The sequence below is a fragment of the Bombina bombina genome, chromosome 6, assembly GCF_027579735.1.
Source record: "Bombina bombina isolate aBomBom1 chromosome 6, aBomBom1.pri, whole genome shotgun sequence".
In the NCBI taxonomy this organism is placed as follows: domain Eukaryota; kingdom Metazoa; phylum Chordata; class Amphibia; order Anura; family Bombinatoridae; genus Bombina; species Bombina bombina.
In genome coordinates, this window is record NC_069504.1 from 727,667,726 (window position 1) to 727,686,599 (window position 18,874).

Here is an 18,874-nt window from a genome sequence, read left to right on the forward strand (position 1 = left end):
TTGTTGATTTAGGCCCATTATGGGTTAAAAGCAGACTCTGCATAAACTATGTAATTTTCCATGGGAGTTTTGCCAGGGATCCCCCTCCAGCATGTGACAGTCCAGGTGTTAGTACCCTTGAAACAACTTTTCCATCACTATTGTGGCCAGAAAGAGTCCTTGTAGGTTTTAAAGTTCGCCTGCCTATTGAATTCAATGGCGGTTCGCAGGTTCGCGAACAATACCGGAAGTTCGAGTCCGCCGTTCGCGAACCGAAAATTTTAGGTTCGCGACATCACTACTAGTTGGCAAGTGGGCCTGGCACACACGCTGGGAGGAAGGCAACTGCAATTAGATTACACTAGATGACTGATGTTTCTCAGTCAAAAAAGTTTTTATTTTAAATATTTACAATACTGTTATAACAAATATGATTGGTGGCACTTGTTGGCAAGTGGGCCTGGCACACACGCTGGCAGGCAGGCAACTGCTATTCAATTGCACTAGCAGACTGATGAATCACAGTCAAAAAAGTTTTTATTTTAAATATTTACACTACTGTTATAACAAATATGATTCGTGGCAATAGTTGGAAAGTGGGCCTGGCACACACGCTGGCAGACAGGCAACTGCAATTAAATAACAATAGCAGACTTATGTAAAAGTTTGTTTTTAAAAAAGTTGCAATAATGTTACAACAGATAGGAGTGATGGCACTCAGGATAGAAGTAGGCACAGTATGTGCTGGCAGCCTGACACACAGGCTGGCACTAGTGGCAGGCTGGCCTGGCAACTAAAATTAAATAACACTAGAAGACTGATGTAAAAGTTTTTTTTTACAAAATTTAAATTAATGTTACACCAGATAGGAGTGGTGGACTGGCACTGAGGATGGAAGTAGGCACAGTATATGCTGGCAGCCTGACACACAGGCTGGCACTAATGGCAGCCAGGCTGGCCTGGCAACTAATATTAAATAACACTAGAAGAGGACTGATGTAAAAAAAAAATTAAAAAAAAATTTACACTAATGTTACACCAGATATAAGTGGTGGAAAATATGCTGTGTGAGCCTGAGACACAGGCCTGATAGAAAATGAAATTAGATTACACTAGCAAAATGATTTAAAAGTTTTTTTAAAAATTTACAATAATGTTAAGCAGATATGAGTGGTGGCTGCTGGCACAGCAATTAACCACAGTATATGCTGTGTAAGCCTGACACACAGGCCTGATAGAAAATGAAATTAGATTACACTAGCAAAATGATTTAAAAGTTTTGTTGTTTAAATTTACACTAATGTTAAGCAGATATGAGTGGTGGCTACTGGCACAGAGCAATTAACCACAGTATATGCTTTGTGAGCCTGAGACACAGGCCTGATAGAAAATGAAATTAGATTACACTAGCAAAATGATTTAAAAGTTTATTTTTTTTAAATTTACAATAATGTTAAGCAGATATGAGTGGTGGCTGCTGGCACAGCAATTAACCACAGAAGCCTGACACACAGGCCTGATAGAAAATGAAATTAGATTACACTAGCAAAATGATTTAAAAGTTTATTTTTTTTAAATTTACAATAATGTTAAGCAGATATGAGTGGTGGCTGCTGGCACAGCAATTAACCACAGAAGCCTGACACACAGGCCTGATAGAAAATGAAATTAGATTACACTAGCAAAATGATTTAAAAGTTTGGTTGTTTAAATTTACACTAATGTTAAGCAGATATGAGTGGTGGCTGCCTGGCTGGCACAGAGCAATTAACCACAGTATATGCTGTGTGAGCCTGAGACACAGGCCTGATAGAAAATGAAATTAGATTACACTAGCAAAATGATTTAATTTTTTTTTTATTTACTATAATGTTAAGCAGATATGAGTGGTGGCTGCTGGCACAGCAATTAACCACAGTATATGCTGTGTAAGCTTGACACACAGGCCTGATAGAAAATGAAATTAGATTACACTAGCAAAATGATTTAAAAGTTTGGTTGTTTAAATTTACACTAATGTTAAGCAGATATGAGTGGTGGCTGCTGGCACAGAGCAATTAACCACAGTATATGCTGTGTGAGCCTGAGACACAGGCCTGATAGAAAATGAAATTAGATTACACTAGCAAAATTATTTAAAAGTTTTTTTTTAAAATTTAAAATAATGTTAAGCAGATATGAGTGGTGGCTGCTTGCACAGCAATTACCCACAGTGTATGCTGTGTAAGCCTGACACACAGGCCTGATAGAAAATGAAATTAGATTACACTAGCAAAATGATTTAAAAGTTTGGTTGTTTAAATTTACACTAATGTTAAGCAGATATGAGTGGTGGCTGCTGGCACAGGGCAATTAACCACAGTATATGCTGTGTGAGCCTGAGACACAGGCCTGATAGAAAATGAAATTAGATTACACTAGCAAAATGATTTAAAAGTTTTTTTTAAAAAATTTAAAATAATGTTAAGCAGATATGAGTGGTGGCTGCTGGCACAGCAATTAACCACAGTGTATGTTGTGTAAGCCTGACACACAGGCCTGATAGAAAATGAAATTAGATTTCACTAGCAAAATGATTTAAAAGTTTTGTTTTTTTAAATTTAAAATAAATTTAAGCAGATATGAGTGGTGGCTGCTGGCACAGCAATTAACCACAGTGTATGATGTGTAAGCCTGACACACAGGGGCCTGATAGAAAATGAAATTAGATTACACTAGCAAAATGATTTAAAAGTTTTTTTTTTTAATTTAAAATAATGTTAAGCAGATATGAGTGGTGGCTGCTGGCACAGCAATTAACCACAGTGTATGCTGTGTAAGCCTGACACACAGGCCTGATAAAAAATGAAATTAGATTACACTAGCAAAATGATTTAAAAGTTTTGTTGTTTAAATTTACACTAATGTTAAGCAGATATCAGTGGTGGCACTAATCACAGTATATGCTGTGAGCCTCACACACAGGCTGAAAGCCTGGCAAATGCAAATAAAATTACAAATAATAATAAAAAAAAACGACTGAAGTTTTAGCCCTAAAAAGGTCTTTTTGGGGTGCTGTCCTTACAGCAGAGATTAGATGAGTCCTTCAGGACTGTAGTGGACACTAAATACACTAGCCTAGCTATCTATTTCCCTATGATGTCAGCAGCAGCAACACTAAAGCTCCTCTCACTAAGAAAGCAAGATCGTAATGAATCTAAAATGGCTGCTGCCAAGGAGCTGGGAGGGTCTGTGAGGGAGTGTCTGCTGCTGATTGGCTCAAATGTGTCAGAAAGCTGGATCGAACATCGCATATGTTCGCCCGCAGCGGCGAACACGAACAAGCTATGTTTGCAGGGAACTGTTCTCCAGCGAACAGTTCGCAACATCACTACTCAAGACATGTGCACACTGCCTACCTAGACATCTAGACGTAAAATTGTATTCTCCATCTGAATCATGAAAGACATATTTTAGATTTCATGTCCCTTTAATGGTCTGGGAAACTTACAACTATAATATATTTAAAGGGACATGAAACCCAATCTTTTTTTCTTTCATAATTCAGATAGAGCATACTATTTTTTTTTTTTTTAAATATTTTATTTAAATCCTTTCCAGAATTTCCAGACATTATGATTTAATTAAAACAAATACAGACATTATGAGAACACAAAGAGAAAAGTAAAAATAAAATACATAGTAAACGAAATAATTAAGCCTTATATCCTCAGGCAATTTGATTCTCATAGAAAAAAAGAAAAACAAGAAAAGATAAATTGCATTTTACATATTCTGAATTGGATTTTCATTTTCTGATTTTTCCCCCTTATTCCCCTCTACTCCCTTACCCTATCCTTTGAAAAGAAAGAAAAAAAAAAAAAAAAAAAAAAAAGAAAAAAGAAAAAAGGGAAAAATTAAATAAAATTTATTATTGTTACCACATGCCAAGCATAACCAATTCTGAGTTCCTGAAAGGGTAAATCAGGAATTCAACTTCACTAGGTGGTAGGTCTTTGATAAACAATGACCATTTCAAGAATAATTCTCTAATATCTTGCTCATTATCTGGGTCTGTATCAATTTGTTCCAATATGTATTGTTTTTTCAAATAATTCTTAGTTTCAGTTATACTAGGAGTTGTTCTCTGTTTCCATTTTCTAAGAATAAGCTGTCTGGCTGCTAGTAGAGTCATATTAATAATTTTCCTATTATTTCCTTCATTATTACTAGAGTTATGAAGTAAGAAGACTATTATTTTCAATGATAGAACTATACGGGAGGGAGCTAGTACTTTGTTCAACCAAAATTGGATCTTCGACCAGAAGTTTCTAATTTTTGGACAAGCCCATAACATGTGCTGAAGGTCTGCCATCGGAAAAGAACATTTTGGGCAGGAATTGAAACTATTATTCCCACATCTAGATCCTTTTTCCGGAGTAAAATAAGTCATATAAAGCAATTTAAGGTGGGATTCCCTCCAGGAGGAGGAGAGAGTGACACGAGCAGCCTCTTGTATAGATAAATAGAGTAGTGGAGGGTCCAGGGGTTGTTTAATCAGAGCACTCCACTTATTTTGAGTTGTTTCAACATTTTTTGCTCCCTTTACTGATACCAGCATATAGTATCCAAATGCAATTGACATATGTCCTATTTTAGCGACAGCAAGCCAGTTCCCAACACTCTCTAGAGACCAATTCCACCCATAATCATGAGTAAGTTTTAAAGCATAATGCCTTGCCTGGAGATAGGCAAAGAAATTCTTATGTGGTATATTGAATTCTAGTCTAAGGGTTTCAAATGATTTAACACATCTTCTTTCAAAATCAAGAATCTGATATATATTACTAAGACCTAATATTTTCCATTCCCTGTAAACTTCTACCTGTATTCCGGCTTCAAACTGAGGATTACCCATGAATGGAATATGCCGGGAAACATGGTGCTCCACCTTCAATAAAGCACAAATCTTTTTCCAAGCAAGGATAGGATTATATATGGACTTTAACTTCTTAATTTCGTTCGGAATCTGGTTAGCGTCAGTATGTATAAGTGCTATTGGGTTTAAAGGATATGTTATGTTTTTTTCCAGATCATTATCTGTTACATAGTTCTTTAAATGGACCCAGTCAATAACTGTGCGAGCCAAAAAGGCTTGATTATATGCACGTATGTCTGGGAGAGCCAGACCACCATATTTCACAGGAAGAGATCATTTTAAAAAAGAAATCCTAGGTTTTCTACTCTGCCATATAAATGACCTAAGAGTAGAGTTAAGGAAGTCAATATCTTTCCGTTTAATGAAAAGGGGGATGTTCTGTATTATATATAGAAGTTTAGGTAAGAGCATCATCTTATAAGCGGCTATTCGTCCTGATAGGGATAACGGAAAGTTTTGCCAGTTTTTGAGGGAGTCTTTAATTTTATTTATTGTTGGAGTGATGTTAAGGGAATACCAAGTACTAGGATCATGAGAAATATTAATGCCGAGATAACGAAAAGAACTATGAGCAATACAGAAAGGAATTTTTGCCAGCGAGTCCCCCGTCTGAACAATCCAAAATAATTCGGACTTTGTATTATTAACCTTATATCCTGAGAAAGATCCAAACTGTTGTACTATGTTTAGGAGTTTAGGTATATTTAATCTTGTATTAGCCATATAAATGAGAACATCATCTGCATAGAGAGCGATTTTAATCTCCTTCCTTCCTATCTTTATTCCATCAATTTGATGTCGTATAGAAATAGCAAGAGGCTCGATGGCAAAATCAAAAAGGAGAGGGGAGAGAGGGCACCCCTGCCTAGTACCTCGTTGTAGTTTAATATCTTGTGACATACTACCGTTCACCAGTATCCTTGTAGTAGCATTTTGATAAAGATTACTGATAAATTTGGTAAAATTCTCCTTTAGTCCAAATTTATGTAAAGTGTAAACCAGATGATCATGGTGAACGGAATCGAAAGCTTTTTCAGCATCTATTGATATTATTACCTTATCATGAGTACCCTCTCGCCCCTCCAATGTTCTAAAATAATCAATAAGCAAAAAAAGTTCGCGTATTTTTGAGGAAGAGTTTCTATTCTGTATGAACCCAGCTTGGTCTGTATGAATAATAGAAGGCAGTATAGTTTGAAGTCTTTGTGCTATTATGGAGGTTAAGATTTTATAATCTGTGTTGAGTAACGCAATGGGCCTATATGATTCTTTTTTTGTTGGGTCCTTCCCTGGCTTCAATATTAAAGTGGTGAAGGAAGCAGTAAAACTAGGGGTTGGATCTTTTCCTTCCATATAAAAAGAATTGAATAGAGTAGTTAAGTGGGGTGTGATAGGAATGTTTAAAGCTTGGTAAAATTCATTCGGTAATGCGTCTGGGCCTGGGGCTTTATTGTGAGGCAGTGTTTGGATTGCTTTATTTACTTCCATTTCAGTGATTGGAGCGTATAAGTCCTGTAGGACTTCAGGATGTAGTGTAGGGAAAGCAATTTTATTCCAAAATTCATCACGTGCCTGTACGTTAGAAGTTCGTAAAGAATATAAATCAGAGTAGTATTTAGAAAATAGTTGTAAAAGTTCTTCAGTGGTATTGAATGTCTGGCTTCCCATATTTATGTTATCTATGGATTGAGAGCCTCTCTCGATTTTAAGAAGTTTTGCTAGCAACTTTCCCGTTTTATTTCCAAACCGATATAGTTTTGATTGGACCCTGGCATCATTCTGTGTTGTTTTGTAAAGTAAAAAAGAATCCCTATTTTGTAAAGCAGAGGTATATTTAGCCCAACTGTGTGGAGAATTTTCAATTAAGTGCATATTATATGCGTTAGAGACTGCTCGTGTCAACTCCCCCTCCCTTTGCTTGAGTTTTTTTGTTCTATTCACATTATATGCTATAATCTCCCCCCTTAACACTGCCTTAGCCGTCTCCCAGAATAGTAAAGGACGTGAGATATAATCGCGGTTCAGGTCGGCATAATCTTTAAATTTAGCTTCTAGCCAGTTTTTAAATTTGAGATCTGTGGCTAGGAATGTTGGAAAGAAGAATCGTCTATTTGTTTGCCTTTGATCATGTGATTGAAAATCTAAACAGATAGGCGCATGATCAGAGATAGCTATAGGGAGTATTTGAGCCTGCACCTGTGATTTACATAGCCTCTCATCTAATAGGAATAAATCTATCCTTGAGAGAGATTTATGTGCTTTTGAGAGGCAGGTGTATTCACACGAATCAGGATTTTGAAGTCTCCAAATATCACGAACCTTTAAGTTTACCATTATTCTGGAGAACAGTTTTGATTCCAGTTTATCTCTTTTAGTTTTTTTAGGCACACGATCTCGTCTTAGCCTATCTAGCGGATATATAGGGGCCATATTGAAGTCCCCGCCCATTATCAGGTATCCTTCAGCACACATCAAGAGCCTGGCTTGTACTAATTCCCAAAAGGATAAATTAAAAACATTTGGAGCGTATATATTGCAAAATGTGTATAGGATGTTATCAATTTTAATTTTTAGAAATATAAATCTCCCTTCAGAATCCGAATCTACATGTATTACCTGGTATTTGATGCTTTTACTTACAAGAATAGCTACTCCCCCCTTCCTCTTAATACTTGGAGAGAAGAACACCTCTTGAACCCATGTGGATTTGAGTTTGAGAACCTCATCAGTTCTCAAGTGTGTTTCTTGCAGAAATGCAATAGAGGTGTTAATTCTCTTCAAGTATGATAATATAGTTTTCCTTTTAATGGGAGATGTGAGTCCACCTATATTCAATGAGGTGATCTTAACTCTACTTGGCATGACTTATTTATAGGAAAAGAAAAGAGGAAAGAAAAAAAAAAAAAAAAAATGGGGAGGGGGGGAGAAAAGGGGAAAGCCCCTTTCCAGAGAGGTAAAACCTTCTTAACTCTCTGGTACCCTTAGTAGAAGGATCCTTATTCATAGAAAAGATAGAAAAATACTAAGTAAATAGAAATTCAACTTAATACATCATCAATATCAATTGTGGTTATTTAGTTTATAGCACATTTTTCAGCATAGAATTTTCCTGCTTCAGCTGGAGTATCAAAAATATATGACTGATTCTCTACATATACCCTAAGTCTAGCAGGATGCAATATGTTTGCCCTTATTCCCTGCTGAATGAACTTTGTGCAAATTGGGGTAATTTTCCTCCTTTTATTAACTGTTTCCATTGAGTAATCCTGAAAGAGCAGGATTCTGGTGTCCCCTAAAAATATAGGCTGGCATTTATTGAAAGACTGCAAAAATGTGACCTTATCTTGGTAATTTAGAAATTTAACAATGATTGGCCTAGGTCTAACATTTGTCTTAGAGGGATGAACCGGACCAATTCTGTGTGCTCTTTCAATAAATGTTTTGGGGAAGCTCTCGGGAATTTTTAAAAGCTGCGGGATTGTTACCATGAGTAACTTGAATAGATCATCATATTGCTTGTCCTCAGGAACCCCTATTATCCTAAGGTTGTTCCTACGTGCACGATTCTCTAAGTCTTCAATTTTATTTTGTAATTTTATAAGTGTGTTAATTGAGGTTTCAGTCTTAACATTATATTCTATCATGTTATCCTCTAAGTCTGATATTCTTTGCTCTGCCTCTGAGAGCCTACCTGCGAATTGTCTAACTTCTGATGTTAGATGTACAATATCTGATTTGATCTCATCTCTTAGAGTTTCGAATTTAGGTGATAGGGCTTCCATTATTTTGAAGACTAGAGATTGCATGTCTATAGATTCAGATGTTATTTGAGTATTGCTAGTGGATGAGAATGTCTCAGCGGCAAGGTGCGGAGTGGCCTTATTCCGTTTGTCTCTTGATCTAGCCGCCATTGGGGAGGGTGTGTTTTTTTGGTGAAGGTGCAGGAATTTATCCATGTGCTTGTGGCTAATATGAAAGTGCAAGGGGTGTGGTAGTGAATGGAAGGGGGATAAAATTAAAGTGCAAAGCCCCTCTCGGGGGTGTGGGGGATCAGAATAATATGGGTATGGAAGGGAAAGTGAAGTGTGGGAGAGTGAATAGGGTGTAAAACATCTACAATGGGTGAGAGTGAATTATTTTATAGGCGGGTAGAGAAGAGAGAAAAAAAAAATAAAAAAAAAATAAATAAATTTAGAAACAGTATATGTGGTTGCCGCTGAGAAAAATTCACTCAATTAATGTAGTTCCAGCAATAATTCTACTATTGATATGTTATTATTGTTGATCTTATTACATTTTAGGACCTGAACCTCTTTGGGTAGAGTAAATCTCTCTAAACCTTTCAAGGACTAAAAAATAATCAAAAACAAATATCCTTAACAAAACAAGCTCGCCCTTGAGTGCTATATAATACAGTCCTGCATAATGTAGCTTCAAACAGTATCAGAGTTTACATCAGCATAAAACTGCAAAATACAATCCTAAATTATTATTCTAAACAATATCAGAATTTATAATAATGTAAAACTTCAGTTTTACGAGATTTACCTCTATCTTTTACTTCGCTCTCTGGTGATTTTCAATTTATTCATGCATGCAGGTGCACAAGCCTTTTGTCTCGTTACACAGAGGCAATATTATAAGAAAATATAAACACAGACTATTACATCCTTGTTAATAATACATTCAGTATAGAGAAAGCTTGTGTGGTGTCAATATTTTTCAATATAATATTTCTGGGTGATCTTGAAAAGATAAACCTCCTTTAATTTATAAATGAGGCAGAGATATCTTATCTGAAAAAAGAATTATACAGCTAAATATATCTAGCCTCACAATTGAGTCTAGGTATCTTAAAGACCCTTTATGTTAACTATGCTATATGTGATAAACCCGTAGGTTTATGCTTAATAGACAGAACAAAATATAGGCCAGTGTGTTATATATAATTATAAATATGCGGTTTCAAAAGAAAAGAAAAAATGTTATAAGTTACTTCTATATTTGCCACAGTTGAAAAAAAAAGAAAAGGAAGAAAAAAATGTCCAGTTTTTCTGTGAACGGTAATGAGCAACATCAGTTATTTGTCCACAGGTTTAGAAAGTTCGTGAGGCTTTTATCAGCAGAAAAAGAATAGCATCAAGTTAGTTGGTTACTTTACCAGTCTCTGGTCTGGGCTTAGGATAGCCGATATTGGAAGCAGGGCCCTCCTTGATAGTTGCCCCCCCTGCGCAGCACCGGTGGAGGGGGGAATGCCACTCAGACAGTGGGAGACAAACAATCACCTCCCGGATGCCGTAGCTCGCACTCTATACGGCATACATTGTAGGGAGACAACCGGCATTTGCAGCAGGGCTCAAGCAGGTGACCGCAATCTCTATCCCTCTCGCAACATCGGTGGGGGGGGTCGTTGTGGGAAACAGCGGATGCAACCCGCCAGGTACCGGAGTTCAGCGGTCTCTCCTCTTCTCCCCAGGACAGGCGCAAGGGACTGAGGCAAACTCGGAACCCGCCAGGGATCGTGCAGCCCAGGCCTCTATCTCAAGGCAGCAGAGGGAAAGAGCCGGGAGCCATCCAGGTCTAGCCACAGTCAGTGTCGAGGGAGGCGCCCGATCCCACAACGTCTCGGTCGCACTCGCAGGGGCAGCCCAGGTCACCCGGGTCCGCCCGTGAAAGATCCCGGACAGCAGTTCACTCTGTGAGGCAGGGCAGGGCCCGATGGCAAAAGGCAGGTGTCACACCAACAGTGGCGAGAATAGGCAGGTAAAGGGGCTCTCAGTATTCGTATACCATACTATTTAGGGCTTTATTTTGGAAGGAAAGTACTTAGTACCAGAATAGGAGTTTCCAGTTGCTGCAGCATGCAGCTATAGTGCAATGGTTTGGCACTAACAGAGTTCCAGTAGCGGTATGTTTCACGCTAAACAAGCCGCCCAAGGTCAGTGGTTTAGGCGGGAGTAACTCGCCAAGAGCTTGTAAGGTAGATAGATCAGCACAGGTGCACAGCGTGACCACACACCTGAACTCCTCCCCCGGAACTCCAGAACCAGAGCATACTATTTTAAACAACTTTCCAATTTACTTCTGTTTTCAAGCTTGCTTCATTCTCTTTGTATCCTTTATTGAAGGATTGATAAGCCTCTACTGATAGCTAGCGAATCAGGTAAGCCAATGACAAGAGGCATATTACAGCTCTGGAAAAAAATTAAAGACCACTGCAAAATTATCAGTTTCTCTGGGTTTTACTATTTATATATGTGTGTGTGTGTTTTATTCTATAAAAAAAACATTTCTCCCAAATTACAAATAAAGATATTGTCATTTAGAGCATTTATTTGCAGGAAATGACAACTGGTCAAAATAACAAAAAAGATGTAGTGCTCTCAGACCAAAAAAATAATGCAAAGAAAACAAGTTCATGTTTATTTAAAAAACCACAATACTAATGTTTTAACTTAGCAAGAGTTCAGAAATCAATATTTGGTGGAATAACCCTGATGATCACACTCAGCTTTCATGTGTCTTGTAATGCTCTCCACCAGTCTTTCACATTGCTATTGGGTGACTTTATGCCACTCCTGGTGCAAATATCCAAGCAGATTGGCTTTATTTATATGCTTGTGACCACCCATCTTCCTCTTGTTAACATTCCAGAGGTTTTCAATGGGTTTCAGGTGTGGAAATTGGTCTGGCAATGACAGGGTCTTGATCTGGTGGTCCTCCATCCACACCTTGATTTACCTAGCTGTGTGGCATTGAGCATTGTCCTTCTGGAAAAAACAATCCTCAGAGTTGGGGAACATTGTCAGTGCAGAAGGAAGCAAATTTTCTTCCAGGATAACCTTGCACATGGCTTGATTCATACGTCCTTCACAAAAGATAAATCTGTCCAATTCCAGCCTTACTGAAGTACCCCCAGATAATCGCCGATCCTTCACCAAATTTCACAGTGGGTGCGAGACAGCTCTCCATCTATCCATTAGATGACGAGGTGTAGGGCAAAGCTGAAAATTCAACTTATTAGAGAAGATGATCTTACTCTAGTCCTGTATGATCCAATCCAAACCTCAGCCTGGCTCTTCTTTGCTTCTCATTGGTGAAGGTTTTTTGTCTTGCTTTGCACAACTACAGCCCTGCCCCAGGGAGCCTTTTTCGAACTGTCCTTGTGCACTTCACCCCAGCTGCCATTTACCATTCTTTTTGTAGGTCACTTGATGTCATCCTAAAGTTGTTGAGTGACATTCAAATTAGTTGGCGTCATCCCGGGCAGTGGAGAGTTGTTTTTGCCCTCTGCCGGTCTATAGCTTTGGTACCCTCAATATCTGCTGCTTGGCCTTGTTCTTTTGTATCGCCGTTTTTGAAATTTTAAAGGGACAGTAAAGTAAAAATTAAACTTTAATTATTCCGATAGAGCATGTAAATTTAAACAACTTCCCAATTTACGTTATCAAATATGCTTTGTTCTCTTGCTATCTTTTATTGAAGAGTAAAACTAAGTAGGCTCATAAGAGCTCAAGAGTATCCATGTGTTTTTTTGTACTCTATGGCAGCAGTGTTTTGCAACCTTATTTGTAGCTTTGTGATACAATGTTGCAAACACTGCTGCCATAGAGTACTAAAGACACGTGCACACTCCTGAGCCTACCTACTTTTACTCTTCAAGAAAAGATACCAAGAAAACAAAGCAAATTTTATAACAGAAGTAAATTGGAAAGTTGTTTAAAATTGCATGCTCTATCTGAATTATGAAATGTTTGACTTTACTGTCCCTTTAAAGATGGAAGCAACCTGACGCTCACTGTATCCCTCTGCCAGTAAAGCCAGACGTTAACTCTTCTTTCCTCACTCTAAACTATTCTTTTCAACTTTTTTGGCATGGTCAATAGTTATTTTTGGATTTCAATTACTTTTGAGCTACTACTAGCACTGTTTTTGCTATCCAGCTGGCCCTATTGCAAGAGGAGAGTGAAGAAAACAGCAGTGGTTTTAAGACATTTCCTCATTAAAGGGACAGTCAATACCAGAATTTTTGTAGTTTAAAAAGATAGATAATCCCTTTATTACTTATTCACCAGTTTTGCATAACCAACACAGTTATAATTATACACGTTTTACCTCTGTAATTACCTTGTATCTAAGCCTCTGCAAACTGCCCCCTTATTTCAGTTCTTTTGACAGACTTGCATTTTAGCCAATTAGTGCTGACTCCTAGGTAACTTCATGTGCGTGAGCTCAAAGTTATCTATATGACACACATGAACTAACTCACTCTATTGGTGAAAAACTGTCAAAATGCATTTAGATTAGCCGCGGCCTTCAAGGTCTAAGAAATTACCATATGAGCCTACCTAGGTTTAGCTTTCAACTAAGAATACCAAGAGAACAAAGCAAAATTGGTGATAAAAGTAAATGGGAAAGTTGTTTAAAATGACATGCCCTATTTAAATCATGGAAGTTTTTTTTGGACTCGACTTTCCCTTTAAACAAAATTTGGTTCAGGTGATCACCTAATCAGTATCTCATTAAGTAGAATGAGGTGTGGCTGTGTTGGAATTCAACAGACACTAGAATGGAATGACTGCCATTCATGTAGAGATGATGATTTAAGAAAGAATTGGAGTGGTCTTTTAATTTTTTCCAGTGCTTTCGTGATTTAGAAAGAGCATGTCATTTTAAACAACTTTCTAATTTACTTCTATTATCTAATTTGCTTCATTCTCTTGATATCACTTGCTGAAAAGCATATCTAGATATGCTCAGTAGCTGCTGATTGGTTGCTGCACCTAGAGGCCTTGTGTGATTGGCTCACACATGTGCATTGCTATTTCTTCAACAAAGGATATCTAAAGAATTGAGCAAATTAGATAATAGAAGTAAATTGGAAAGTTGTTTAAAATTGCATGCCCTATCTGAATCATGAAAGTTTAATTTTGACTAGACTGTCCCTTTAATCAACAGCTAGCTGCCAGTAGTGTATTGTTCTTCCTCAGTTCCTGAGCCTACATAGGTATGCTTATCAACAAAGGATGCATAGAGAATGAAGCAAATTAGATGATATAAGTAAATTCGAAAGTTGCTAAAAATTTTACACTGAAAAATGGAAATAATTTTTACTTTACTTTCCCTTTAATATACCGGTATATAAAAAAACTTACGTAAATGGACACAAGTTTTGCACTGTAATGTCCCTTTAAGTAAAAAAAATGTATACGTGTGTGTGTGTGTGTGTGTGTTATGTGCTTGTGTAAAATATGTGTGTAGTCTATGAGTGGTGTGTGTATAGTTTCTGTGTGTGTGTTTGTGTGTGGTATTTATGTGGGTAGTGCACATATTTCTAGTTTGTGTGTAGGGTTTGTGTGTAGTATGTATGTGTTTGTATGTGTGTAGTGCACATGTGTTGTGTTTTTGAGCATGTGTGTAGTATTTATGTGTAGTTTTTGTGTAGCGTGTAGTGTTTGTGTGGTGTATGCATGTAGTGTTTGTGTGTGTAGTGTGCATAGTGTTGGTATGTGTTTGTGTAGTGTGTGTATAGTGTATTGTTTGTGTGGTATTTGTGTGGTGTGTGTATGTATGTAGTGTTTGTGTGTGTTTAGTGGGCATGTGCATAGTGTTGACATGTGTTTGTGTAGTGTGTGTATACTGTAGTGTTTGTGTAGTGTGAGTAGTGTGTGTGTGGTATTTGCATGGTTTGTGTATGCATGTAGTGTTTGTGTGTGTTTAGTGGGCATGTGCATAGTGTTGGCATGTGTTTGTGTCGTTTGTGTATAGTGTAGTGTGTGTAGTGTGTGTATAGTGTAATTTTTGTGTAGTGTAGGTAGGGATTGTGTGGTGTGTGTATGCATGTAGTGTTTGTGTGGTGTGTGTGTATTGTGTTTATTTGTCTTAGAATCTTATAGGTTGAAGAAAGATCAGCTTATACAACTATATGATTAATTCAAGTAAAAAATGGAGCCAATGGCAGAATCCAGTACAAATGTGCCTGGTATTATGGTGAAAATGTTCAGTGCTATTCACCGCATTGTTTCTGTAACATTTCAGAGAACTCAAGGAATTTTAAGTGCAGTTGCCAAATCTACATTTCCTAAGAATTTTTTCCCATGTAATTAATGTCATCCATTTAAAACATAACCAGTGTGTTTATGTACGGATAACAGAAAAAGACCTCTGGGGTGTTATAAGTTTGTTTTTTTTAGCTGGATGGGAATTAGGGTGCAAAAGAATACACTCACATTGCCATTAGACCCCCACATCTAAGTGAACACATTTTCAGAAACAGGAAACATCATAAATCTCTAAATGTTTAAATTGTATATGATGCCAGATTACGCATCTTTCACATGCTAGTGAGATATACGGTAGCTGTCATGACAGCTTTAGATTAAGAATATATCTTATGGGTATAAATTGCATTTCTATAGGAATTAACCAAAGTAGGCCTCATGTTATTGCAAATTTATACTAAATTATTAAAAATAATTTTGGGTGGTGGCAGGCGGCAGGTCTGAGACGAAGAACATGCAAAGCCTGGTTCTCGCTGGAGCGCTATTCCCACCCGTATAGTGGTGTTTCCTAAAGCGGAGTGGGTTGATATATGTTTGGGGATTCATAAGGAGCAAGAGAGCGCTCAGCTCAGACCTTTAAGAGCTACACTTATGTTGTGACATAAAGGAAATGTATAGTCTACAGAAGGGTCTTGCTTCTTCTATCAGTCGATCACAAGGCAGTTAGAAAACCACTGTATTGTAGGACCCTGTTGGCCTAGAGACTCCCCCTTACCACCAGCCTACACATAAAAGCTGGGGTTGTGTGGGGGAAGTTGTATATTCGAGTGTCCCTGTAAATTTCAGCTTCAAATCAGGATTATTAGAACAAAGGGAATAACCCAATAGGGGGCGCTACTAAGAACGGTGTATAATATATATGTAGGCCCACGTGACCATATATGGATGTTTCAGACAAACAATCAACAAAGTAGTAATATAACATAAATACAATGTAAGTGTGTGTATTCACAATATTATACCCAATCCTAGATCAGGATGATAGACAAATATACAAAGTCCAGGATAACCCAATCTGGTATAGGTATCTGTCTTCTATGGGACTGGAGGCAGCACTCGATCTTCACCCTCCAAAGGTTATAAATCTAAAATCAAACACAGGAAAGAGGCGCCGTATGTGTGAATCTGAAGAAGCCAACGACAAATATAAGACATGTGCAGGGTACTCACAATGTGAAAAGGCACTCCAATGTGCCTATAGGGGCAGGCTGGTATTCACAGCAAACCAGCTGGCTGAACCGGCTAACCAGGATACCCAAGGTAGAGGACTCTATGTCTTGATGGACTGTGTATACTGGATCCAGCAATGTGGGAACAGGAGCTAGGTGCAAACACAGGCACACCACTGTGTGAATCTGTAGGAGTACACAGGTAAATATGCAATCTGTGCAGGGTACTCACATTCTGTAGCGGCACTCAGTTGTGCCAGTAGAGGCAGGCTGGCTTTCTCAGCAACCCAGCTAGCTGTGTAGAGTATGAAGCAGGATACTAGGCAGCAATCAGGATTGGCAGGTAGCTCAGAAATGGACAATTGCAATGAGGATATATGATTAAAAAAAGGATTTTAATAAAAATTAAAAGCAATAAAATACATATATTCCTCATGCACAGTAAGTAAGTAGCATGCAACGCGTTTCTCGGTGTCAACCGTTTCCTCAGGCATGTGTTCTAACTCTACATAAACATCTTATAAAGACCTGAGCTACCTGTATTGCCCCACCCTTCATGACAAAAGAAACCAATCACAAAGGCCCTTTGTTTAATTGCCCATTAGTTGATACACCTGCACACTTCTCATACCATACCCTAATAGGCTTGCAGGGCTTGTACATGTGTTGTATTAAATGGGGGAGGAAAACCTAACTAAATGTCTTTTTGAAAAAAGTGCCCCAGTTGAGGATCATAATAACATTACTGAATGTTTAAAGAATAACATATATGCTCCCGGTATGTGGCCTTAAATAAATAACATACTCTCTGCGATTGACCTCATTCTATAACCATAAAACCAAATATTCATACCTGTCTGCTGGTCTTTGGCGTAGTACCTAACAGATACATAAAATATCCAAATATCGAATTTTTCTATATTAGATCTTCTGTATTTCACTGTGGATCACTAATCGCCTAATACACACAATTTTGTCAAAGACAAATGACCGCCACCCAGATCGTAAAAAGTAAACAGTCCTCTGTGATTGTTTGGCGTCTGACGTCAACGCCAATGATAGGCTGATAGGTTCCAACTTTCTAACCAATCCTAAATGAGAACCGCTACACACCCCCACTCGAGCGTGTCCGCGAATCTTCAAACTCATAACAAATGGAAAAAAGGCTCTCTCATTGAAGTCCTCGGTGCCCACAGCCCTCTGTAAACATTACCAGCGCCGGCTCTGGTACCGATCCGTGTCGCAAGCTGGATCCTGCTCCCGCATATAGGCCGATTTAGGGGAAACTTCTCCCAGCTCAGGTCCATCAGCGGCAAGACTCACCTCCTCACTACGTCACTCAGCTGTCAGCAACATCCTCCGTAAATACTCCCACAACTGGGTACACTTGCTCCTATGGCTAAGCGATACTAGTGCCAGCAGCTATTCCTGTTGGTTAGCCTATGATGCAGCAAGGTATCTAATGGGTGACATTGTATATATGGCAAGAAAAGTTGAAAAGATTATCGCCACTATATGATCCAAAATGAATCTCTACCTAGTGCCCCAATATATAACCCAAAACAAAAACGGGACAAACTGACCCTCTACATGATCATAACCACCATGCTTGGTGGTCCATACCTAAACTAGGTGTGCTCTCCACTCACTAATATTTATAACAAGTGTAAAAAGTAAACGTGCTAATTTTTTTAGAGTCCAATACACTCACTGGTCTATATTGTATTAACAACATTTTCTCTTTATAAAATACTGTATGTCAGAAAATGATTTACATATTGTAACCCTTGATTGATAAGGTACAATGACCTACCAAACCCCTTATATACCACACTATCATCCCTGCCAGTGCTATGCATTAGAGTTATACTAAGAAGGTCATTAGTTATAAACCACTATGTGCATATGACCATGATAAAAAGTGCTTCACATATTGTGACCCTTATTTATTAATATATATAATAATAATATCATACCATTCTCCTCATACTCAAATACTTCTAACCTTACTGGTGCCATAAATAACTAAATGGTCCTAAATCCCTACCGAAAATAATCATGTGAAAAATGGACAAGTGATACTAAATTAACCCAAACTTTTATCCTATCTCATTTAACATAATACATATGTAAAATCAATCAGTGAAGGTTCCTGGTCATGATATACCAATAAACGTGATATATATACAATCATAAACAATTATGGTGATGGTGATGACTAATGTTGTGCGTGATGTATATACTAAATCAGAAATGGTCTGTGTAAATAAGAAATTCTCAAAAGAGAATGTGTTGGAATCTGTGTGTGATGTAATTTTGTTGTGTAATCCCCATATAGTGGTATATGTGTATAGTGATATCCCTATGTACCTGAAAGAACAATTAGCTCTGGGTATGTGTATATAGAGAAATGGGCAGATGTCAACATAGGATTAAACTCCGGTTCACAAAAAAGTGCACAAAATCATACAAAGCTCGCAGTGTCTATCACTTCATTGAGACCTGATGGAAACAACGTTTTGAACCTATAGATCCAATAGGTCTCTCTTTGTCGGAGTCGTGAGAACCTGTTATATCTGCGACTAGGTGGAATACTTTCTAAGGGGGTAATTTTAAATCTACATCTCCCTGCAGTGTGTTCCTGGCAAACATGTCTAGGTACACTGTCTAGGTACACTGTGTTTCATAGATTTGTTTTTAATGTTTCTTAGATGTTCGCTCCACCTGATTCTTATTTTCCTGCAGGT